The sequence below is a fragment of the Leptonychotes weddellii genome, chromosome 11, assembly GCF_054177405.1.
Source record: "Leptonychotes weddellii isolate Sample4059 chromosome 11, ASM5417740v2, whole genome shotgun sequence".
Taxonomy (NCBI): domain Eukaryota; kingdom Metazoa; phylum Chordata; class Mammalia; order Carnivora; family Phocidae; genus Leptonychotes; species Leptonychotes weddellii.
The window spans coordinates 53,057,551-53,084,847 of record NC_138379.1 but is presented as its reverse complement, the minus strand read 5'-3'; positions in this window follow the sequence as shown (position 1 = coordinate 53,084,847).

The window sequence follows — 27,297 nt, the reverse complement described above, 5'->3', positions numbered from 1 at the left end:
TTGTTAGATCTTCTTGTTGAATAGACCCTTTAAGTAGGATGTAGTGTCCTTCCTCATCTCTTATTATAGTCTTTGGTTTAAAATCTAATTTGTCTGATATAAGGATTGCCACCCCAGCTTTCTTTTGATGTCCATTAGCATGGTAAATGGTTTTCCACCTCCTCACTTTCAATCTGTAGGTGTCTTTGGGTCTAAAATGAATCTCTTGCAGACAGCATATCAATAGGTCTTCTTTTTTTTTATCCAATCTGATACACTGTGTCTTTTGATTGGGGCTTTTAGCCCATTTACATTGAGGGTAACTATTGAAAGATATGAATTTAGTGCCATTGTATTGCCTGTAAGGTGACTGTTACTGTAATTTGTCTGTGTTCCTTTCTGGTCTCTGTTACTTTTAGGCTCTCTCTTTGCTTAGAGGACCCCTTTCAAGATTTCTTGTAGGGCTAGTTTGGTGTTAGCATATTCTTTTAGTTTTTGTTTGTCCTCGAAGCTTTTTATCTCTCCTTCTATTTTCAATGAGAGCCTCACTGGATATAGTATTCTTGGCTGCATATTTTTCTCATTTAGTGCTCTGAATATATCTTGCCAGTCCTTTCTGGCCTGCCAGGTCTCTGTGGATAGGTCTGCTGCCAATCTAATGTTTCTACCATTGTAGGTTACAGACCTCTTCTCCCGAGCTGCTTTCAGGATTTTCTCTTTGTCTATGAGACTCGTAAGTTTTATTATTAGATGTCGGGGTGTTGACCTATTTTTATTGATTTTGAGAGGGGTTCTCTGTGCCTCCCGGATTTTGATGCCTGTTTCCTTCCCCAAATTAGGAAAGTTCTCTGCTATAATTTGCTCCAATATACCTTCTGCCCCCTCCTTCTTCTGGGATCCCAATTATTCTCATGTTGTTTCACTTTAAGGTATCACTTATCTCTCGAATTCTCCCTTTGTGATCCAGTAGTTGTTTATCTCTCTTTTTCTCAGCTTCTTTATTCTCCATCATCTGGTCTTCTATATCACTAATTCTCTCTTCTGCCTTATTTATCCTAGCAGTTAGAGCCTCCATTTTTTATTGCACCTCATTAATAGGATTTTTGATTTTGCCTTGGTTAGATTTTAGTTGTCTTATTTCTCCAGAAATGGATTCTCTAGTATCTTTTTTGCTTTTTTCAAGCCCACCTGGGTATCTTTAAAATCATCATTCTGAACTCTAGTTCTGACATCTTACTAATGTCCATATTGATTAGGTACCTGGCTGTCGGTACTGCCTCTTGTTCTTTTTTTCTGAGGTGAGTTTTTCAATCTTGTCATTTTGTCCAGAGGAGAATAAATGAAAGAGAGAACAAAATGCTAAGGGGGTAACAACTCCCTCAGAAAAATATACACTAAACAAATCAGAAGAGACCCATAACCAGGGGGAAAAGAAAAAAAATATATATGATCAGGATGGTGAATAGAACAGAGCCACACACTAGATTTTGGGTGTATTTTGGTCTGTTAGAAGAAACTGCCTCCCAAAATTTTAAAGAAAGAAAAACTTACATATATATAAAAATAAGGGTAAATACGATGAAAGGATGGAATATGACTGTAAAGATGAAAACTAAAAAAGATTTTAAAAAAAGAATTGATAAGTTGGTTGAAAAAGAATGAAAAATTAAAAAAAAAAAAAGAGAATGTGATCAGATGGCAGACTAGGACAAAGTCATAAACTAGATTCAGGGTTTATTTTGATCTGTTAGGAGAAACTATATCCCAAAATTTTAAAAGAAAGAAAAAAGAAATATATATATACACATACAAAAAATAAGGTTAAATGCAAGGGATATAATATGACTGTAAACTTGAAAATTAAAAAAGATTTTAAAAAAGGAATTGATAAGATGTTGGTTGAAAAAGAGGAAAAATTCAACTAAAAAAAATAGAAAAAGAAAAAAATAAAATTAAAAAAAAAATAACTTTGAAAGACTAAATAATCATGGGAAAAAAGCCATGAATTCTATGTGCTGTATTCCCTTAGCGCTGGTATTTTTCCATTTTCATCTTGCTGATCTTCTGGGGGATGGGCCTGTTGCAGTGATTCTCCTATGTCTTTGCCTGAGGCGGAATTGCCCCACCCTTGCCAGGGGCCAGGCTAAGTAATCTGCTCGGGTTTGCTCTTGGTAGCTTTTCTTCCCTGAAAGCTTCTGTACTGCTTTGGAGGATGAGAGTGCAAATGGTGGCCTCCCAATCTCTGGTCCTGGAGGAGTTAAGACCTCGGGGCCCCACTTCTCAGTGAGCCCCCAGAGAGAAGCTGTCAATCACTCCTATCTCCCTGGTCTCCAGCCGCACTCCGTGCTCACCCAGCCTGTGACCAAGCATTTCTATCTCTGTCACACAACCCCATTTGGAGTCTCCAAACCAAGCAGATTCATGGGGTGTGCTCCCGTGCCACTCCTCCCAGGGGAGGAAGGGGAGTCTCCCCGGATCTGCCACTTCTTGGGTCCCTGCTCAAGAGCAGTGGCCTGACTGTGCCATGGATCACAGTTTATGGCAACCCCGAGCTGAGAGCCCATTCCTTGACTCCGTCTTTGCAGCTGGCTTCCCCACTCTGATACGTGGGAGCTCGGCCGCACTCAAGGACCCCCGGTCTTTCTGTGACCCCAAGGGTCCTGAGACCACACTGTCCCAGTGAGGGTTCCATCCTGCTTAGCCACTGGAGTGACATCCCTCAGCCAAGCAGACTTCTAAAAGTTCCAATTTTGTGCTCTGCTCCTCTATCACTTGCTGGTAGCTGGCTGAGGAGGTTCCTTCTCCCGCGGCCTGTTTTCCCAAATATCACCTTGGATTCACTTCTCTGCATGTCCTACCTTCCAGAAAGTGGTCACTGTTCTGTTCAGAGAGTTGCTGCTATTCTTTTCTTCGACCTCCTGTTGAGTTTGTAGGTGTTCAGAATGGTTTGATAACTAGCTGAATTCCTGGGACCAGAGGAAATTTAGGTCTCCTACTCCTCCACCATCTTGCTCCTCCAACACATCAGTAGTTCTAAGTGAATACCTACCTATACTTCCCACCTCTGGGTTATCCAGATGCATAGCAAATAGTAAATGATAAATAAATGCTTGTCCAATGAAAGAGTGAAATATAAGGGATGCAAGGTGTGACTAGGTGGGCTACCAAATGTGAATGAGCATGAGGGAAGCACCCAAAATCAACAGGGCTGCTCAGACACTGCAGCAATCATTTGTGATATCTTGATGAAAAACTGAATAGAGAGTTTCTCTTCCATGTTCACATTGCACATTTTTCATATAATAAAAGGTCAGAGGTAGAGTCTGAAACCAGGGGAGGTATTTGAGAGTGAGGAAGTTCCATTTAATTTTAATTTTTATTTTATACCAGAAAATACTCTTACATCTCTAGAAGGTAAAACAGTTTTAAAGCAAGTTAATACAGAAATTAAAGTACACTGAGATATAGAAGGAGTGATATAAAAGTGTTTGTTGGATAAGATACAGGAAAAGTAAGGTGTGGAATAAAGTATGCATGCAAGTTTCATCCAACATAAAGTCCCTATGAGAAAAATAATTGAAAGATGAAACTCCCTTACAGAAGCTCCACAGAGTGGCTATTGTATTTTTAGTTTCAGAGAGAATTGTGTCTCCTGAGGGGGAATAAAAGAAAGAAAAAGGGGAAAAAAAAAAAAACCACATATGTTTGACTTATACAATCACTTGCTGACTCAGTTTTCTGTTGTTGTTATCCTAAAACACAATTTTCTTGATTGGAATTTAATGGAGAGAGAATGTTACAAAGAAAACATTTAGATTCCACAAACTTTTACTGAGTGTTGGTGCACCAGACCTCCTGCTGGGTGCTCTCCAATTCATTATCTAATACCTACATTGCACAGTAGTGAGGAGGGCAGAGAAGTAGACACCCCATCATATCTATAAGGCATCTCTAAACCAGAGAAAGGCTTGCCCAAGGCCATGTATCTAGTGACTGGCAGAGCTGGGGTGATGTTCAAGGTCTTTGGCTCCAGGATCTGGGCTCCTTCCTGAAGGACAGCTGCCTCACTTTCTTTGGTCTAATGATAGCACCACTCTAAGTGTCAGTTCCCTTGTCTGCAAAATGTGATGCATAATGCACAGTACTTGTAAGCATTAATTCATCTACGTTATGGATGAAGGAATTGAAATAACAAGAGACTAGGACCCTGCACAGGTTACACAGCAAGAGAGTTAGAATTAAACTCAGGGGTCCAGCTTAAGAGGCTGTGATCTTATCAGTCATAGTGTTTCTTAGTCTTTCATATTACCTGACTTGCAGGATTTTTAAGAGAATGAGAAGTTAACATAGTTTTTGGCAAGTTGCTAGGCTTAATAAATAGCTATTATTGCTATTGTTGTTCTCATCTTTATATTGACCCTCTTTGTCTCTCTCTCTCTGTCTCTCTCTCTCTCTACATATGCTTAAGTTTATATATATAAGCATATATGTACAGGTTTATGCACACACACACACCCTAATAATGGATAAGGAAACCTCAATAACTTTTTAAATTGTTATTACAAATTGTTTCCAAAGAATCTTCAGTGGGGCACTAAACACTGGTCTCTTCAGACAAAAAAAAAGTTCATGACATGCCCTTTAGCATATTAAAAGCTCTGTGAAGTCCTGCAGGAACAAAAGCCATTTAAGTTGCTCAACCCAGTGCTTCATGTTTGAAAGTACCTATGTGAGGTCTTCAGCCTGGCAAATGCTGTTCCCAAGAATATTATTGGTTCCCCAAATCCTTGAACTGACTGTCACCCCCCTAAACTGGGTCTAATCTATATGCCAGAGTGATACTACCTTTTTCAATGAGAGGTGCTGTAGCTTGGAGATCAAGAGTCAGTCCTGAATTCCCAGTGTTTCTTCCTTCTGGAGGAAGAATATTCACTTGGAAAACTAAGTTGTAAGTCAGGTGGTTTCCTGAAGAGCATGTAATAAGAATCAGGAGAATGCCATTGGCTGTCCTGTGGAACATCTGGCTTAAGCTCTGTGAGCCTTGAGAATTGACAATTTACTGTGAAGAAAGAACACTTGACCTGGCACTGGGTCTTACCCTTACTACCTCTGTGACGTGTGGCAATGTACCCACCCTTTTTGTACCGAATCCTTAGTTGTAACCATGGCATAATACAGGGTTGTTTTGTCAATTAAAGCAATGAAAAATGTGCTTAGTGCATGCTGAATGCATGGCAGCTGGGCAGATAATTTAAGCCTCCTTCCCCTTCCTATTGAAGGATATTTCTGAGGAAGGTTCAAGAACAAGTAGGTAGAAGCAGAAAGAACTGTCACCTGTACCATAGGTATATAAAAAGAAAAGTCAGATTTTAAGAGGGTTGTCTTTATACTTGGCTCTGTCATCATGGCCAATATTTACTGACTGACCTAAACAATTTTGAGGAAACAGCCTTTTAAAGGATAAAAATTGCTTGGGCGGAGTTGCCCTGCTCCCAGGGGAATTCAAATCAAAACCACATTGAGATACCACCTTATACCAGTTAGAATGGCAAAAATTGACAAGGCAAGAAACAACCAATGTTGGAGGGGATGTGGAGAAAGGGGAACCCTCTTACACTGTTGGTGGGAATGCAAGCTGGTACAGCCACTTTGAAAAACAGTATGGAGGTTCCTCAAAAAGTTAAAAATAGAGCTACCCTATGACCCAGCAATTGCACTACTGGGCATTTACCCCAAATATACAGATGTAGTGAAAAGAAGGGCCACATGTAACCCAGTGTTCATAGTAGCAATGTCCACAATAGCCAAACTGGCAAGAGCCAAGATGCCCTTCAACAGAGGAATGGATAAAGAAGATGTGGTCCATATATACAATGAATATTACTCAGCCATCAGAAAGGATGAATACCCAACTTTTACATCAACATGGATGGGACTGGAGGAGATTATGCTAAGTGAAATAAGTCAAACAGAGAAAGTCAATTATCATATCGTTTCACTTATTTGTGGAACATAAGGAATAGCATGGAGGACCTTAGGAGAAGGAAGGGAAAAATGAAGGGGGGGAAATCAGAGGGGGAGATGAACCATGAGAGACTCTGGGCTCCAGGAAACAAACTGAGGGTTTTAGAGGGGAAGGGGGTGGGGGAATGGGTTAGCCCAGTGATGGGTATTAAGGAGGGCACCTATTACATGGAGCACTGGGTGTTATACACAAACAATGAATCATGGAACACTACATCAAGAACTAATGATGTACTGTATGATGACTAACATAACAAAATAAAAAAAAATAAATAAAAATAAATTAAAAAAATAAAGGATAAAAATTAAGCCCTGCCAAAGAAACAGAGCAGCCGATTGAGAATTTATATTTATGTATGTCCTCTATATATGGCCTGAGTCCCACCACTTATATAATGCACACTCCAACTTTGGTTTGCTTCCAAATTGATGGTTTGCTTCAGAATTAATTTGATAATGCCATTGTCCATGAGTAGGCTGGCCACACATGGAAATCTGAAGTCATGAAAATGCCATGAACCACTTCTCAGGCATTTGAATGATAGTTACCTCTCTCAAGTACTCACTTTGTGCCACTACTGAACCAGGATCTTTGTGTGAAGATGATCATGAAATCCTTACAATTATCTTTGCAGATGGTGAAACTGAAGCTAAGATATAGGTCAGGTCATTTGATGAAGAATGCACAGGCTTATGTTTAATTTTTAGGCTGTGGTATTTTTATGGCACTTCATAACTAAAAGGTAGTGGTGAAGCCACAGGCTCTATTTCTGCCACTGGAATGTTTGTGCCCTTTAGAGTTGGAGGTATTATCTTATTCATCTTTCTATGTTCAGTGTCTGTTACTCTACCTAACACACAGTGGGTTTGGGTAAATACATGCTAGGGTTCACAGACAATAATTGAAAACCAACATCTCAGGACACATATTAATCATATGACTACCTTTCCTTACTTAGGATGAAGAAGAAAAACACACTTCACAAATGCTACATCACAAATGTGGGTTGAGAAGGATCTATACAGAGCCTAAACTTTAATTTCCAAATGAAGGAATTAAATCCTCATTCTGAAAATTCAGTTTCTTTGGCTTGCCTGTCAAAGACAGTATTCACAGGTTAGAATCAGGAAAAGCTAAAAAGATTCTCCTGTTTCCTTTCTTGCCTATTTATTTAAGGTTGTGTATCAGCCACGGAAGAACAATATATTTTACAGAATATGACCATGGAGGAAGGTATTTCCTCCTTGATCTTTATTTCTTTCTGAAAATGGCTTGTCATCTTGTAACCTTCTCTCAGTAACCAGGAGACAGCAAAGAAACATATGTGAGCTCAGAGGAGGAAAGGTGGGGATGTTCAGAGAGAACCTTTAAACCATAGCAGGTTCTTTGGATTGTACTCTGAGAGATGAGAAGAAATTGGAGGGGTTTGAACAAAGCTGTGACATGATATGGCTTAAGTTCTACAAGATTACACAGTTGCTTTATGGAGAATGAACTTTAGAGAAGAATAGCAGTGAAACTAGCTAGGGAGGCTACTACAAAGTCCTGAGCAAGAGACAGGGCTGGCTTGCCAAATTCCACAGGGGATAATAGTACAGATAGGGAGAAGGGGGCCTTTCCACTCTTCTAGGCTTGAGTAGTTTGGAAAGCCACAAATAGCCTTTTTTTTTTTTTTTTTATAGCCTGGTTATATGACTCTTCAGGGGTAATAAACCCAAAATGTGCAAAACATAAGTTGAGGTTGGGGCAGGAAAAGGGGGAAATCATCAGATGAAAAATTAGCATTTGAAAATGATTTGCCTAGTACAATTTTATGGTCAATGAAGGCAATGACTTGCTTGTTATGTTTTGTATTGCTTCTCTAGTACCTGGTATATGGTATACACTCAAAAGATGTTTGCTAAACAAAGGATAAATCATATGGAAAGAAACCTTTTATCAACAGAAAAGACATATAGTCTAAACAAACTTCAGGTCCGCTTGCTTTTGGTTGGTTTTGTCATTGTTACATACTGTTATATAGCTCATTCAGTCAGATCAAATGTCGGATTAAGTTGGCTATGAATGAGAAAGTTTTCTGAAAGTCATGGGCCTACGATGGATGTCTGACTAGATAGTAAAAATGATGTTTGGAGGGGGAGGGGGTACTCATTGGAGTTATGCCGAAATGTCCTCTTTCTTTATCCACCCTGTCACCATCCTGGCTGGAGTTTAAACATGCAGATAAAAGCACTAAGTATCATAAGAAGTTGTTGATTTTGCCAGGGAGATTCAGTGACTGTGGGAAGAGAAATCTCTGCAGTGTTGTAATTCTCTCTTTGATTGTGGTATTTGGGATTCCCAACAGAGTGAGGATATTAGTGCTAAATTTAAGATACCGTTTTTATGAAGTCAAATGTTTTTATATTTCATGAGATACAGCTCAAAAATGGAAGTTAAAGGCAATGTGGAAAGATAATTGAATATAAAGATTTATTAAGCAATTTCATTATTTATGGATACGGCATAATTTTTTACGACTTAAATAGATATCATTTTTATCCTTTTTATTCTTTCTTCTGTTTATGATGCACTGATTCCTCTCCATGTGAGAATGCTAATGTGATTGTAACTTAAAATCTCAGGAGAGTATTTCTTTTTTGATGTACTATTTTATTGATCTCTGCTGTAAAGTGGTTTCATGACTTACGCTCTCTGTTGGGAAATGACCCATGAGGATTAGACTTAATTGGTACATTTCATATTTATTTTCTGACTTGATCACACATTCTAATTAATACAGGGGTATCTATCCTTTTTCAATAACTCACTGTAGAAAGGAGGAACCCACACGGAACACGGGCTTTCAACTCAATGACCTAAGTTGGTCTCAACTCTGCCATTTACTAAAACTAGGTGACCTTGAATGAGGCATTTTGTATTTGAGTTTCTCAATTTATAAGATGGAGAAAATAGGGCCTACAGTGCAAGGTTGTTTTGAGTCATAAATGAGATGATATTGGCACATAGTGGGCACCTACTATGTAATCATCCACTTCCCCATAGCGATCTCATAAACTAGTGCCTATATACTTTGGTCATTTTTATAACTTCTGGACAAGCAGTTAGTACCTCAAAGACCACTAACTTGATTTGCCTCCCTGGTGAATCTAAATATATAGATACATACATGCACATATAAGTAAATAAATATGTGTATAAATATACATGTATAGATATATATATAATGTGTATATATACATATATACACATATACATATATATGTATATATACACACACACATACATATACACACATATATGCAGTTTACCCTTGAAGAATACAGTTTGAACTGTGCAGGTCCACTTCAGATGGATTTTTTTTTTTTATAAATACGGAACAATACTATAAAGGTATTTTCTCTTCCTTATGATTTTCTTAGTAACATTTTCTTTTTTCTAGCTTAATCTTAAAAAAACAGTGTATATATATGTGTGTGTATATATATATATGTATATATATGTGTGTGTGTATATATATATATATATATATATATATATATATATATAGTCACTCCCAACACACAACTTCATTATTGAAGATTCTCAGTTAAAATGAAATTGTTCAGTTCTCTTTGGTTTAGTTCAACAAATGGAAATTCAACACCACTTAGATCCTGACCATGGCTCTAGTCCGGGAGATTCTTTCCCTGCCCTCAAGAAGCTCGGAAAGTAGTAGGGAGGGAAGTGAATTGGAAACCCTCTGTTTCTCAGATATGTATCAGGGTTCCTCAGTTTTGGAGAATCACAGTGTTGATAATGACTTCTCTGCAAGGTGCAGTTGATAAGCTGGTGTCGACCTGAAAACAACGAGGGCAACAAACAGTGGACCATCAGCAAGCATTCCTGTTATAAATCAACTCCCTATGTGACTAGATGAGCTGAAACTTTTAAGATGGTGGACCTCCCTTCCCAGTCTCCTCAGCCAGGCAGCCAAGTTGTCCTCCTTTAGCCCCATCCTCTGACATTCTAGGACATGGAATTTAGAATCTACATACAGGTTCTTTGTCTTTTCCTGTGCTCACCACTTCTATCAGGTAATTGTTGGAAGGCATTTGAGGACCACACACCTATTTATATAACGATTTATCTCACTCGTGATCTAAGAAGGGATCCAGCAGGGCTTCATGTCCTCTCGTATTGGCCCAAATTTCAAGACTTTTGACAACTCATGCTTCTTAAGTTTGTGATTTGACATTTCATCTTTTCCTTGTTTCATTGAAAATAGTGCTGCCGAATTTCCTCTCTGTTTTGTCCTTTCAGTGTTCTCAGAAGGTTTCAACAGAGGAGAGGGGAACAAAAATGCCTTCATGCTACCACTTTTGCCAGAAGTCCAAATAGACCTGAATTTAAATTCTGGCTTTACCACATCTATCTTACAGGCTTGTATAAAGCATAAAGGTGTGGTTTGTACACATACACACACACACACACACACACACACACACATATACTTTGACAAAAATTGTAGCAGTTTCTCTGAGGCAGAATGCAGTGTTATCACGCAGTTAAAACTCCCTCTTCATCAAGACCCACCAGTTACAGAAATTAACAGGTGTATGATTTCTTTGATCTCATCTATGTGGGCTTGGCTTCTGGAAGAACCTTATTAAAAAAAAAAAAAAAGGTTTTGTTGTTGTTCTTTGGGGGTTTTTTAGCATAGAACTACAAAACAAAACAAAAAAAGTATTTCACTGGTAGTAACTCTATAATACCTAGAACAGTTCTAGAAGGGAGGTTTATGTTCGATTTTGCAGATTAGAAAACTGAGATATAGAGAGATTTGGCCCAAGATCACTCATGTAATAAGTATCAGAGACCTAAGGAGGAATTTTGTATTTCTCTAATATGATTGTGCTCTTTTTGCTGTGTCACAGATGGATTTATGACTGAGATTTGACTAAGCCTTTTAGTGGATGTCCTAGTGAGAAAACACAAACAACTTTATGATCAAGAAATGCTTTTTGACAATGGTATTAGGCATTTTGATTATATCATTCAAATAAGGCTGCCAACCCTTATAAAAAAAAACATTTACTGCTATCCCCTGTCTCCTCCATGACCTCTAGAGCTATAAGACTTACAAAGATTCAGGAGAAATATTCTGAAATGCTGATTTTTCAGTTTAATTATCTCTCTAGTCGTGTGAAATTTGGACTGTTTCCCTGCTCACCCAGTTGTGAGCATTTGCTGTCAAGTTTAGAAATTTGAATAAGCTTAGATGATGGTTATATAATTTAAGTTCCTGTTCACATCTCGATTCATTAGTGTTCAGTCAGCATGGCATGTTTATTGAGGTGCCAGGTACAATGTACATTATCAATCAAACACAGAAGGAAAACAGGGATTACAATGTGAATGAAAACAAAAAATCAGAGACCTTAAGAGAGCGATAGAATTCTTTTTCTTACATTGGACTCCATCAAGCACATCTATAATATGAGAATCATAATTTTTATTCCTCTCTTTTAATTCAAATATTGTATAAGAAAAATGAAACAAACTCATAAAACTATCCAGTCTCTATGAAAACTTTCCTTTCAGTTCACATTTACTACTTTGTAACATATTTCTAATTCATGTAATTTTAGTTAGACATATATAAGCAATAGTTTTGAACTCACAAAAGAACCAGATAATGATATCTACTATTTACCTAGCATTTTAATATTTATTAGGACTTTGTTCAAATATTCCATTCTTTTGATTCAAAGGAGTCATGTAGTCAAGTAGATATTACCAAAATTCCAACGTGAAGTGATTGAAACCAGGCCTCAGCTGGCTCAAGGTCAAATAAGATATGAGAAATGTTGAGCCATTCCATAACTATATTTTCCATTTTCCTACAACATATATCCCAGATTCACGTATTTTTCCACAAAAAAATAATAATCATTTTTCCTATTCATCATTGGGTTTCCATTTGGAGACTGGAATCCGTACAATAAAGAGTAAGAATTCAAATGATCTTTTTCTTTATTTGGTTTATATTTAGGGAATATTTCTTAAGTTCCAGTCACTGTGAATATAGTCTGTAGTTATCTACATTTTATAGTAGAGAAAAACAGGCTGACAAAATTTCACTAGGCCAAGACCTGCTGCTGGTCAATGGCAAACCTAGATACACATGCAGGCACTTGGCCACCTGTGTTCTTACCACGAAGCACCCCATTGTCCCCCATTATCCCTGCTGCCATCTGCACCTGGTTTCATCACACCAAACTTCTTTGTCACCAGGTAGGTGAAGATAAAGGCAGAACCCTCCGACATTGAGGAGATCAGAGTCAAATGTGAACCATTAAGATTAAGATGTTCATATTTCATGCTTGTGCTGTCATTTGGTGAGTTCGAGAATAAAATTTCCTGAATCTGAGACAAAATTCTGGGACTTCTCCCACTTCTAGCAGAACACCATAGTGTTCCCAAACTGAGCAGTACATTAGAATTTCTTGGGTGCCTTTTACAATATGCTTTATTCCTGATCTCTAACTCTAGGTGTGAAGCCTAGTAATCTTATGTTTAAAAGGCTGCACAGGTGACTTTTGAAGGGTGATCAACTTTTTAGAGAGCCAACACAGGAACAGTCATACCAGACCTAAAAATAAACACTAGTAACACAAATAACTATATACATGAGTGGTATTACTTTACTGTATATATAAAAAATTAAGTGTCTATCTGAAATGATGTATTCTGTATATTTACTTTTTTATTCCATTAGTGCTATTGTTTAAACAGCTATAGGATTATAGCTGTAGCAGTTAGTAGTAATTAATCATATGACTAATTAATCAAGAAATATGCATGAGAAAAACATATTTTTGTATTTATTTTTGTTCTCTGATACTGTAATTTAACTTTTTAACTCTATTAGAATTTTAAATTTTATAGTCTACATTATTGTGTATTCTTTTTTTTTAATATTTTATTTATTTGACAGAGAGAAACACAGCGAGAGAAGGAACACAAGCGGGGGAGTGGGAGAGGGAGAAGCAGGCTTCCTGCCGAGCAGGGAGCCCAATGCGGGGCTCGATCCCAGGACCCCGGGATCATGACCTGAGCCAAAGGCAGATGCTTAACGACTGAGCCACCCAGGCGCTCCCATTGTTGTTTATTCTTAAATTACATAAATGTACATAGAGATAAGTCTTCTTAAAAAGAAAGCATCAATAAGCCCTGTGAAGTAGATATCATTCATAGAACTTCAGCCTTTAAGATATCTTTCTTTTATTTAGTGCAATGGCACTATTGAATACAGTTGAACATAAAATTCACTTGGACGTGCAAGTCCGCTTTTATGAAGCCCGCATTACAATGATATCTGGTATCATTCCATTGTGATGATATTAAACTAAATATCCTCTAGAAAAAGGCATTTGAAAATGGAACAGTTAGGATTTTACTTACTAGTACAGTAGACTTTTAGACTTGCAAGAATTTCTTTCCTGCTTTCAAAAGTAATCATCCACTTTGTATCGGCAGGCTTGTTTTGAGAGACCATTTGTTTATCCTTTGGGTCCTTTGCATCTCTATGTTCATCATGCTCACCATATCTAAAAATCTACATCATTTTCAAACACTGAAGCCCACTGAATGTCATCCTGAGTTACACCTCTTTCTCAGGGAAAATGGTTTTAGGTACAGATAATTTGAACTTCTGGAAGTGAAGTTAAATTCCAAATAAGTTACCGTTTTAGTGAAGAAATTGAGCAACAAGTATTTAACTTGGCTGCCCTTTTCTGGTGATATTTTGTATGATTGTTTGTTTTTAGTTCTGAAGCAGTCTTATTTCTAAAAAGAGTCTTTTTTTTCTCACTGTGTGAATTTTTGTTGCAGCCTAAATGTAACATCAAACATCTCATCCTTTTCTAAGCCCTTTATGACCTCCTCAAAGGTCATCATGCAGCTTTGGAGAAAAAATATATACATTACTGTTTTACTATAATCCTTTCTCCATTTTTATCCTCAATGTATTAGGTGTATTAGAGAAGGATTTTCTTCTTATCCCAAACTTTGAAAACAATGTCAGGCTAACATTTTAGCAATTTTTGTATGGCAGGCAACAATGATAGCCATCTTATAGGCACATCCCTGAAGGGATTATTTCCTTTAATTTCTATAAAGTTGAAAATTTCATTAAGTGCTCCTGCGCATCTTCAGGAAACTGAGAAGTAATCATAAATGTCCATTATGAAAGCATCCATTTTGCAGGTCACCAAATCATACCCCTGCTTATCAGTGGGCATAGATGTGTAGGACAATTAGCAGATCTTTTCATTTTCTTTGATAAGAAGTCTATAGACTAAAAGGAATCTGCTAAAATTTACATATGCACTCTTTGTTAGACATGCAAATTAGGAATCAAAGTCTAGTTTATATTTGGACAAAGTATCAAGAATCTTTTGTTTTATGTTTTCTGCAACATCATTAAAATTTTCATACAAATCAAGAAAATAATTTGAAAATACACTTTTCATATCAAAGTACTTCAGGGTTAGGGGGAATTTATATTGTTATGATTCAATGTATCACTCACCATACTCAGTAGAAAACACACTCATTGGTAAGATCTCACAGAAAGAGCTCTGCTCTGTGAGGGGCCAACTCATCTGTTATCAAAATTTCCCCTTTTGTTTGTCACGGGACAATTTAGTTGTAACCTCTGAATCAGGGAATGTAACCTTACTAAGTTTCATACAACAATCAAGGGAATAACAGTATAATGTGTGTTCATTCATGTGGTATCCCCAAGCTAATTCAACTGCTATTATTTTTTCCTGAGCACTAATGTCTTAGATTTTTTTAAAAAGCCAAACAAAACAAACAAACAAAAATTAACAAAAACAAAAACTTTTGATTATTTTAGAAGTACTTGACTGGCTTATCCCAAAATTATAAAATTTCACAAATTCACATCTCTACTGTGCCAAAATTCCCAATTCCTGTATATTGTGTATATCTTGTATATATTCCTTTCTGTATATTATGCGGTATGCTTTGTTTGGATCATTTTCCTCCCTAATCCAGTTGTATATGTCCTTCCATCAGTCATGAAAGAACACAGTTGTTTAATATTCTTTTTTGGTGTCTGAGTCGTGCTGGTGTTTGTATTGTCATAGTTTCTACTTTCCTTTTCCTTACCTGACCTCTTAGAAAACATGGTCACAACATTTACAATATTAAAAATTAAATTAGCATTATCTCAGTCCAAAACACAACAGTCATTCTACAGGCAAAGCTACAGAAGGACTGTTAACACTCCTGATTGCAATGTACTTAAGTTGCACACTTAAGTCATTTACTCAGACCATTGCCACAAAGTGAACTGCAAATCCCAGCTGCCAAAATCAGTGGTCAGAAGGAAAAAAAAAATAGCAACAGCAGCTATGAAAGACATCTATTTCATATACATTTGATACTAATGAATATATTACTTTCAGCCCCCTTTTTTAATGCTGCCATATGGGTTTTGTACTTTTTCCCTGACTGTTTGCACCCATTACTGAATACTGTGATCTTTTGCATCCCAGGGAATGGTTCCTTGGGATGTGAGACATTCATTGCCAAAACTGGAGCAGTCCTAGGCAACCAGGATGATTGGTCATCCTACCTCTTGGTCAGGGTGGTAATGGAGCCCAGCTGGAATGTTTATTACTAAACTTCTATGCCACCATAATAGTCCTGAGCTGAGCTCCTAGTCTGATAGTTCTGACTGTGGTCTGATTCCCTAATGTCAAGCATCCAGACAGAGCACCAGCTAGGAAGGAATGGGGTTATCAGGAGGGAACAGCTATAGGGTGTGGGGTTTAGAAGAAGAATTTGATTGGTACAAAAAAAATATTGTCTAGGAGTCAGACTGAGAAAGACATACCATACAGTTTCATTTATATGTGGAATCCAAAAAACAAAGCAAGTGAGTAAACAAACAAACAAAAAGCAGGAACAGACTCATAAACACAGAGAAGAAACTGATGGTTGCCAGAGGCATGAGGGTTGGCAGGGGGATGGGCAAAATGGTTGAAGAGGAGTGGGAGGTACAACTTCTAGTTATGGAATCAATAAGTTATGGGGATGAAAGATACAGCATAGGGAATACAGTCAATGGTATTATAATAGAGTTGAATTGTGACAGATGGTAGCTGCACTTATGGTGAGCATAGCATAATGTATAGACTTGTTGAATTACTATGTTGTACACCTGTGACTAATGTAACATTGTGTGTCAACTATACTTCAGTTAAAAAAAAAGGTGGTCTAGAAGATGATAAAGGCACTCATGATATATCATTACTTTTGAAATTATTAAGCCTCAAAAGATCTAAAATTATTAAGCAGCAGAAAGTAAAGACCCAACTTCTTAACAAGGCACCTGTGGTGCTCTGTTGAGTTAGCTTCTGTGTTACTCCAGGCTTTACTTCAGCCTTGACATTTTTGCAGCCCAAGGTGTAACTCCTTGCTCTTTCATTTCCCCCAGAACATTGTCCTCTCTCACTCTCCTATCATGGGACTTGAGATCCTCTCCCTCCAAAATGCCTTTTTTCCAGCTGTCTGCTTGGTTAATGCCCACTCATCCTTTAATTTGTAGATAGTGTATTACTTCCTCCAGGAGGTTCTTCCTCACCAGTAGCCTGGGATGAATGCTTCTCTTACCTAGAATCTATGCTTACTCTCATCATAGAGCTTATAACATCCTGGGATAATTGTGTGTCTCTGTTGCTGGATTCTGAGGGCATAGGTTTTTACCTTTGTATCAACAGTTCCTAGGATTACTTGTGGTATGTTGTAAGTTCTTTTTTTTTTTTAAAGATTTTATTTATTTGAGAGAGAGAATGAGATAGAGAGAGCATGAGAGGGGGGAGGGTCAGAGGGAGAAGCAGACCCCCCGCCAAGCAGGGAGCCCGATGCGGGACTCGATCCTGGGACTCCAGGACCACGACCTGAGCCGAAGGCAGTCACTCAACCAACTGAGCCACCCAGGCGCCCTGTTGTAAGTTCTTAATAAATGTTTGAGGATGGTCCTGAATGAATAAATGATCAATTAACTAAATAAAGGCATGAATTAATGTCAAATATTGTTATCAACTACCATAATGAGGTGAAATATTGTTATTTCCTGAACATATATGAGCTCATTAGTAACCTACCCATAACTCATTCCAAAGAACCTTTCAATCATATGACAAAGTGTTGTTGTTGTTTTTAATAATTAAGGCCCGATATATATAACTTCTCTTAAAATTAGGTTTGACCATATGAAGCTACTGTTTTGGTCAATTCACAATGGTTGAATATGAACACTTCAATATCATTTAATAGATACTATTCAGAAAAATTAACAAACATTAGACATAACCATACTTAAGGAAATAACCACCCATTAAAATGTTCCAGAACTTTCAAGGTGGATTACTGCAAACTCAATGTTTACCCTAAAAAAAAAAAAACAAAAAAACCACTAATACCAAAATACTGGACTGTGTAAGTATGGAGATAAGGCCTCTTCTTTTTATACTACAATTGCTCAGGAAAGCTATAACATTCATCACAAGATTGTCTAAAAGCATAAGAATAACAAAAAGATTGGGGATAATATAGTACATGGCATGAACTTACATGACTGGGTTGACATGGTAGAGCTGGAGGCCACCAGACATGGTTTGTTTCCATGCAATGGATGCCATATATCACCCACAACAAAAGCACATTCTAGACATTCTTTATTTGTAAAATCTAGGCAACAGAGGGAGAACACAAGTTTATTCTTCTGTTTAACTATTTAATAATATTTCATTGGATGATTAACAAAGGAAACAATTATTCCTTTTAGGAGAATGTAATTTTTTTTATTACAGAAATCTATTTGTTTTCTACAACCATGTAAAAAAATTACTGTGAACTGTGTGGCTTAAAACAACTCCCATTTATTATCTCATAGTTCTGTAGAACAGAATTTGAGCAGGCTCAACTGAGCCCTCTGCTCATAATATCACAAGATTGAAATCAAGGCTATGCTGTGTTCCCATCTGAAACTCAAGGTCCTTTTCCAAACTCATTCATATTGTTGCAAATCTATAATTCCTTGTGGGTGTAGGACTGAGGTCTCTTTTTCCTGTTGGCTGTCAGCCAAGGTCACTCTCTGCTAGTTCTTAGAGTAGAGGCCACCCACTTTCTTTCTCCTGTGTCCTACTCCATTTTCAGATAAGCAAAGTCACATTTTTGCCTTCAAAAGCAAATTTTTCACACTTTAAATTTCTCTGACTTTCTTTCCTACCACTAGCCATAGAAAGAAAACTTTCTGTTTTTAAAAGGTTTATGTAATTAGATTTTATGTACCTAAATGATCTCCTTGTGATGAAATTAAAGCCTAATGATTATTAATCTTAATTTCATCTGCAAAATCCCTTTTGCCATGTTATAGTAACATAATCAGGATGTACTATCTCATGATATTACATGAGGGTGGGATATTTTGGGGGAGCCTTTTTGTGATTATGGGTGGTGGTGTAGGATCCTGAACCCTAAGGCAGTCAGACCAGAACAGAGGTGGCCTGTTTGAGTGGATACTGTGTTTTATTGATAAACATAAGATGGGAGAAAAATGACAATTTCAGTGGCCACAATGGTACAGAATAGGATATCGGTGGATGGGATGCATTAAAAATAGAAAATGGGTACCAGATATGGGTCAAGCCTTCATTGGTGAAGTGACCAGTTTCCTGTAAATGAGGATTGTCTGTTTATTATCTATTTATCTTTCTTGACTTTAAGCTTCTTGAGGGTTAGGACTACTTTTTCATTTATCCTATAGCTCCCCTACTGAGCATAGGCCTGGCACTAATGGGTAGATGGATACACAAAAGTATTAATGCATGATTTGATGAATGCTAGGTCAAACAAATTCATTAAAATATTATATATAGGCAGAGGAAAGCGCCAGGATGAGCTCAAGAAGGTGTTTCTTAACCCAAACCTTCTGAAATGCAACTTTCCTTAAAAGCACCACTGTTCAAGGCTACCTGACAACTTCAACCCTAAGAACATTAAAGTCTTTTTCATCTCTAGTTTCCCAAATGTGGGGAGAGGGATATTGCTCATACCCAGGAACCACTGATGTCTAGATAAGAGTGAATGCAACATCTTCAGAGTAAATGTTTTTCTCCCTTCAGGGACTCAAACACCTCTCGTACCTGGACGTGACCATGCTATGAGTTCTTAAAACTTTCATAATGAGAATCACTTTTGGGATACCTCTGTATTAGTTTTATATTGCTGCAATAATAAATCACCACACACTTTGTGGAACATAAACTTATTATCTTACAGTATCTGTGGATCAGGACTCTAGGCAGGCTCAGCTCATTCCTTTTCTCTGGGTCCCAAAAGGCCAAAATCAAGGTGTTGGCTAGGCTGGACTCTTATCTGGAGCCTCTGAGGGAGTGTCTGTTTCCATGATCATGCAGGTTATTGGAAGAATCTTGTTTCTTGTGGATGAAGGACTGAGGTCTGCATTTCCTTGCCATCAGCCAGGGGCCAGTCAGTTTCTAAAGACCTTTCTCTGGTTTTTGTATGTGGGCCTCTATATCTCAGAGCTAAAAGTTGTGTGTCTAATTGTTCTCACATTTGAAATACCTCTGGTATCCCCTTCTGCCCCATCTCTCTTGCTCCCAGCCTGAGAAGAGTTCTCAGTTTGGTTTGTTAAGTGAGGTGCTGGAGTTAAAATAGGGTGCACCATGGGGACACACAGCAATGGCAGATAAGCCAGAAAGTGTTGTGTTGGGTGCCAATTATCATATGTATGTGTCAAGAATATTTTTTGTTTTGTCAGAAAGTTGGCTATGTTGTAGTGCAGCTGGTTAAGAGAGGAGCCTAACAGATTGCAAGGGAACTATTAACCAAATATTTTATGCAGTGTCAAAGGCACAGAACAGTGATAAGCACATAGAAGGCAAAGTTTCTGCTCAGAGAAAAAAGGCAAATACATTTGAACTTACGACATCGCTCTCTTTGGCACAGTGTGCTCTTATATATTCTTGTTGCAGAAAGCAGTGATTAAAGGGGTAACTTAAATGTGTGGGGATTCACTTATATGATAGGTAGACTCATCTTTTCTAGCTTAAAAGAAGTCTAAATCCTCTTTTTTAAAAAAATATTTTATTTACTTATTTAGAAAGAGCGGGCGAAGGGGCAGAGGGAGAGGAAGAGAGAATCTCAAGCAGACTCCACGCTCAGAGTAAGGAGACCCTGAGATGAGGACTTGAGCTGCAATCAAGAGTCAGGCACTTAATGAACTAAGCCACCCAGGTGCTCCTAAATCCTCTTTTTAAAATCAGTTTGTTCCGGACTTTAACATTTTTTACCAAACTCTTTTGACTGTCTTCCATGCAGCGCTTCTTTGTATTTTAGGAGTGTGACTAATATACATATAGTTTAGTATATTAATGACTCTTAATAATGAGCAATATTTGTTACTACCTTCAGTTTAAAGTTTCTTTAGCTGGGGCACCTTGGGTGGTTCAGTTGGTTAAGCATCTGCCTTTGACGCAGGGCTCGATCCGAGGAATGATCCCAGGGCCCTGGGATTGAGCCCCAAGTTGGGCTCCCACTCAGCCAGAAGTCTGCTTCTCCCTCTTCCCCTGCCCCCGCCCCCCCTGCTTATGCACACGTGTGTGTGCATGCAAGCTCTCTCTCTCTTAAATAAATAAAATCTTTTAAAAAAATAAAGTTTTTTTAGCTAGTCCTTAAACAATTTTTACAATTGATTATCTGACTGTTCTCAGAAAACTATCTACTACGAATGGTGACTTGGCAACATCACTTAATTTCTATGATCTGAGCATCCTCATCTGTGTTAAGACAGTTTTAACCATCTTTCATGTCTTTTATTATATTGAATATTGTAAGTATTATAATTATTGAAAGAAATAATTCTTGGCAAAATAAAGCATTTAATGACATTTTATTGGCACAGAAAAGTTTAGTAGTATGGGCAGAAAATGCAAAATAAAATGTGTTATGTGAAATAGATGCTTGTAAATTCATATGCATATAAATATGTAAGACTTTATTGTGACAGACAAGTCTGTTATACTGTCTTTCAATTCTTCTGGAAAACTTTTCAATTATGTTAGCACTCATACATTCTGGGCATAGACTTTAAAAAGAACAGATTTTTTTTTTTAATCTAAAAAAAATTCCCAAAGGCTCTGATGTTGCAGATATGCTTGAATTAAATGTTCACTGAATCTCTACTATATACACCAGTCTCCTGGGTACTGCAGATACAAAATGGAATGAGGCAGGAACCCCAACCTCAAGGAAAGTCACAGGCTTAGAGCAGAGGTTCTTTGCAAACACACGCTAGGAGTTTTTCACAAGTAATTTGTAACTTCAGGTAGTTGCATGTAATTCCAGAGTTTCTGAAAGATTTACATATTCATACTATAAAGAGTATCCAAGGTTTTCTGTAGACCTCTTCACATTCTCACTCAGTGTTCTAATATGCTTCTACATGAAGTCAAGGTTAAATATTCAGCTGGTGGGCAAGAAGTTGTACGTGGGTTCCCAGGGCTAGAATGAGGAAGTATCTTGAGCCTATGAACATAATCTATTCTTCATATCAATATTAGGAACCAGATCCTAGTAGATTTGTTTTTGAAAAAGCTGAGGATGGCAAAAACAGAGTTCCTTTCCATAATGTGTTTTATTGGAAGTATCTTCATAATCATTATTGCTTCAATAATTGTATGTCCCAAATATATCAGAAAGTCAGCAGCCACTCTTGAGCCCTGTACATGGCACTGAAATACCATGATGAACAAGGCAAGCATGTTTGTGGCCCACATGGACCTTATTGTGCTTTTTATCTTTCCCCTTGGCTTCCCAGAAAATCGTATAGAAGGCAAATGCTAAGTGGCAGGCACAGATTCATGTGAGGTAAAAATGTAAGTCTATTTTTCTATTGTATATTGCAGTGTTCGGATTCCAGGCTGTCTAAGCCTGATGCAGAAACTAAATCTGGTCACTTTCAGGTAAAGTCAGCGTAATGCAGTGATTTCCTAGTCTATCAGCTGTATCATTCATTCACATTCTGTTCAGACTCCCTCTCAAGAAGCTCTGAAGGGCGTGCTCTGCTGCAGGCACAGTGCATGGAGGAGGATCCCTCTGTTCTCAAACTTCATCTGCCTTGATTTCGCTCCCGACAAAATCCACTGTATACTCAGTGTAAGGAGCTGAGTAACTGCTGGGAAGCCTTCAGGTGCCCTGGCATTGACCCCTTGTGGTGATGTCATGGTGCCCTCACCTGAACCCCACGGGTGACTACTCACATCATGTCTTGTTGATATATGTTCCCTTTCCCTTGTTTTGCCATGAATCTCAATCTCATTGTCTCCTCTATCACTCAGTCACTCACTTGCTACAGAAAATTCCAGGCTATATGCAGTGACTCATAGCACCCTAACATTCCTCATTGGTATTTACCTGTCACATGAACACAGGGTAAAGGAGGCCCAAGTTGGCTCTACTCTCTAATCTCCCAAACTTCAAAGAGAGGGCGTCTCCTACTTCTGTACCCCTTCTTCCTCATCTGATCTCAGCCTATGGGGGGTGAGGCTGGAAGACAAACCCACTATGCAGCTCTCTTGTGCTTCCTTCAGCTCTTTCCTTACCCCAAACCTGGAAGGGTTCTCTAGTCTAGAGCTGGGGGTCACAATTGGAAACATGGCTTTATTGGCTTCTCTTCTTCTTCAAACATTTTCTTTCTTATATATGATTAAAGGCTTTTAGTGTTTGAAGGTCTCTGATCCTTTTTTTTAATCATTACTAATGTTTTAGGTTGATAGCAACTTCACTGACACCAAAATATTATGGATTGTTCCAGAGAGGAAGACACCCTTAATTGTCTCACATTATTATCCTATTATTAAAGCATACAGGGCTGTGTAGAGATAAGGGACTAAATGCCACATTTCTGCATTTCCAGAACACCATGTCCACATTTCTGTTAGTCACTTACTGTGGCTTATTGAAAACCTACTTATGTAGTTTCTGCCCCTAAGCCCTAATTTCTTCAAGGACAAGAGGGCATGTTTCACTTATTTTTCTGTCCCAGGACCTAGAACAGTGCTTTGTATGCAGTAGGTACTGTAAATGCTAGCATTTATCAAGCTCTTATTGTGTGCCATGCATTGGGTTGAGGGCTTTTCAAGCATGGTGTCTTTTGATCCTTACAGAGCCATGAGGCAGATTATGACCTGTGTTTTACATCTGAGAAACTGAAGATCAGAGAGCTTTCCTTAAGGCAAATAAATTATAAGGAGAAAAGGCAGAGATCAAACCCAAACCTAACTTCTATATCACATAGCCTCTAAGTTAATATTTGTGTATGTAGAACCCCCATTCTAAATCTGAAAGTTCTAAACATCTGTCCCATCAGACTATATGTTGGACATATTTGTAACTATAACAGGCACACTGTTTTATTAGAAATGCTTGTATCTTCCATACTTAGCAAAATGGTTTGACTGTAGACCATTTTTATTTATTAATTCAATTGAATTGGTTTACTTTATTAGGATATTAGAAATGGTATTTTTGATTCTGAATCATTTCATGACTTTTATTTTTCTACCTAATTTAAATTAATTTTTAAATTTCAAATATGACTTATGGAATGTATGTTATATTCTAGGCTTTATGGGTATGAAAGAATAAGACCAGCGCAATAGAATTCATAGTCTAATAGAGTAAGTAAACAGAGTACAGTAACCATTTAATGCAGTTTGGAGCCTGTATGCAGGGTCTGGAGTTATCTCAAAGGAAAATTAATTTTATCTGTGGTGGGGAAGAAGGATATGGAGGCTGAAAAATGCTTCCTGAAAGAGTGTTTTAGAAGAGCGATTTAGGCAGAAATATCCATGAGATTCTTGGGAGCCAAACCTCTTGATGGCAGTCAATTCCTCTAGCAAAGTCTTAGGGAGTTGGGGAGATGCCTATTGCTTGGGATTCAGTATTGTGTGTGTGCAGGAGCTGATTACTCTATCAAGCCTGAATCAAGACTGCTGATGTTGACTTTATTCAAGCACAATTATTAATAGTAAACAGAATGTTTATATAACATTTATTTATTCTATATTTTGTTCAAGCCATCATTTAAGGCACCTTTCCTAAAAATATACAGCAATTTAAAATACACATAAAGAAAAAACAAGAGAGAGGAAAAGGGAGACTAAGGATTAAGATGGAAATATGAGCCCATGTATGATATTGTTACATAAAATATTCAGCTATTTAAGTCCTGCATAGTTTCTACAAATGCACCATAAGTTTATAAGTTTTTTAAAGCAGATGCAAAGAGGGGACCACAAAACTCCAGGGCCCACAAAATAAAAATAGAATGGATACTGCGGGGCAACATCACTATTTATTCCTATTATGGTGACCAAAGAAAATTCAGACCAATGTATAATGTGATGAGCATTGTGTTCACCAATATTCTGATGGTGGATATTCTGATTAGTTGAATAGGGTTGTTTTTGTTGTTGCATACTCTTTGTCACTAAGTATTGAAGAAATCAAGCTGAGTCGAAGTTTAGTAAGTACACTTCTGCTAGGAGGTAAGATGGGATGATGCCTATTGTAAATATCCTCTGCTCTGTGGAATAATCCAAGAATAGAGTTAAGTGTCCAGTAATGGTTTTTAGGCCACCTACTGCATGTACCATTTCCTTTAACCAAGCTTTTGGTAAATATAGATAGGCAGTATATATGAGGTTATTTTCCTGAATAACCACCTTTATACATCTATTTTGTTTTTCGATGAATTCAGATACTTTCATAATCATCTGAACTGCTGGCAGGATTCATATCCTCTCATGAAAAAGGAAAACCTGGGAAAGTCATAGCCTCATTATATAGACTTCTTCCTTTTAATTTCAGATTATAAAGCAGAATCCATGGGTATGACAGACAATCAACATTTTTCTCAACATTTAGTGTTGAATAAACTCGAGTGTTTAGGCAGATAGACAGTTGAGAATCCAGAGAATTAAAATCTTCAGCATAGTCAAAAGAGTTCCAGTATCTGTTCATTCACTCATTCAATTAGTCATTGAACAAACAATGTGGTTTTAGCATCTACTCTTTAAATCAGGTGTAACTAAGCACCCCCTACTCAGGCCATTTTATGTATCCATAGAATGATTAACCTAAAAATAGAATGTCCTAATGTGCCCTACAAAACAAATGGGTTGTGAAATGCACAGCAAGGCAATTGAATCCATTAATTTCTGGATAGGATTATGAAATACAAAAGTCCTTTAAATGTTGGGAGATATCTACCTAAATTGGTCCTTTTACTGTAGATTTCTGATCTGTAGCCATCTTTCTAGGAGCCACTAGACAGCAAGCCAGTTGTCTATTTAGATCCCATGTATAGTAATCCTCCTAGTAATCCTCCCTTATTCCCAATTTCCCTTTCCATGATTTCAGTTACCTATGGTCAGTCATGGTCTGGAAGCAGATAATCTTCCTTCTGACGTATCATCAGAAATTCTTTAGTAGCCTAATGCTAATCACAATGCCTATATCATTCGCCTCACTGTATCTCATCATGAAGGCATTTCATCATTTTACCTCATAACAAGGAGAAAAAGGGTGAGAACAGTACAATGAGATATTTTGAGAGAGAGATATCACATGTATATAAGTGTTATTACAGTATATTGTTATAATTGTTCTACTTTTTTATTATTAATCTCTTAATTATTATTTATCTCTTACCATGCCAAATTTATAAATTAAATTTTATCATAGGTATGTATGTATATGTATGGGAAAAAAAACATAGTATATATAGTGTTTGGTACTATCTGCAGTTTCAGGCATTCACCTAGGGTCTTGGAACATATACCCCATGGATAAGGTGGGTGGGAGCAGTAGAGCGGAGAAGGTTGGGGGGTTAGTCTAGCTGATGAAGGTGGAAAGACAACCACAATGCCTTCTGATAGGCCAGATGCCCCCTGCTGGCATTATCTGGCAATACACTAGCTGAAACTGGTAGTTCTACCATGCCCCTGGGAGGAACTATGCAAATAAGACCTTCCCACAAACCACCAGGTACTGTTAGCTGGTGTTCTCAGTGTTGGTATAAAACTCCCTTGAATAGCTGACATTCTGTTTGTTGCCTAGGTGTTGCCCAGGCTTAGGCTGGTTTTCCTGTGTTTGCAAAGGGTACTTACACTCAAAAGAAAGAAGCACCTGCCTGGTACTGTATCCTAATACACCTGGCCCAGACATACTTCTCCACAGGTTGGCCAGAGGCAGGAGTACAGGATTTTGAATCACACTGAAACTTCTCTCTGAGGTTTTTATGAGCCTTGAGCTCCACAGAGACACAACCAAAATGTTAATCCTCTAGGTCTGTAGAATGAGAAGTTAGACACCAACTTATTGCAAGAGGCCTTAAATTATTTAGGTAAAGTGTTTAAAAGACCAAAATAAATTTGATTTTCCTCTCTTAAAATTGTTATCTAATCCTTTAAAAATTCCCTGTTCTTTCTGAGAATCTAAGTGGTATTAATGGGTAGGCTTTGACAAATATCAGTAACTAAGGGACACTATGTACAACTGACACTTCTTATCCTATTACTTTGCCCTGAGTCAGAAACTTCTATTCAAATGGCAAGGATGGCTTAAATAGAGTCATAAGAAAACTCTCATTAGAAAGGGGAACCCTCCTACATTGTTGGTGGGAATGCAAGCTGGTGCAGCCACTCTGGAAAATAGTATGGAGGTTCCTCAAAAAGTTGAAAATAGACCTACCATACGATCCAGCAATTGCACTCCTGGGTATTTACCCCAAAGATACAAATGTAGGGATCCGAAGGGGTACGTGCACCCCGATGTTTATAGCAGCAATGTCCACAGTAGCCAAACTATGGAAAGAGCCAAGATGTCCATCGACAGATGAATGGATAAAGAAGATGTGGTATATATATACAAAGGAATATTATGCAGCCATCAAAAGGAATGAAAGCTTGCCATTTGCAATGATGTAGGTGGAACTGGGGGGTATTATGCTGAGCGAAATAAGTCAATCAGAGAAAGACATGTATCATATGATCTCACTGATATGAGGAATTCTTAATCGCAGGAAACAAACTGAGCATTGCTGGAGTGGTGTGGGGTGGGAGGGATGGGGTAGCTGGGTGCTATCACATTGGGGAGGGCATGTGCTATGGTGAGCGCTGTGAATT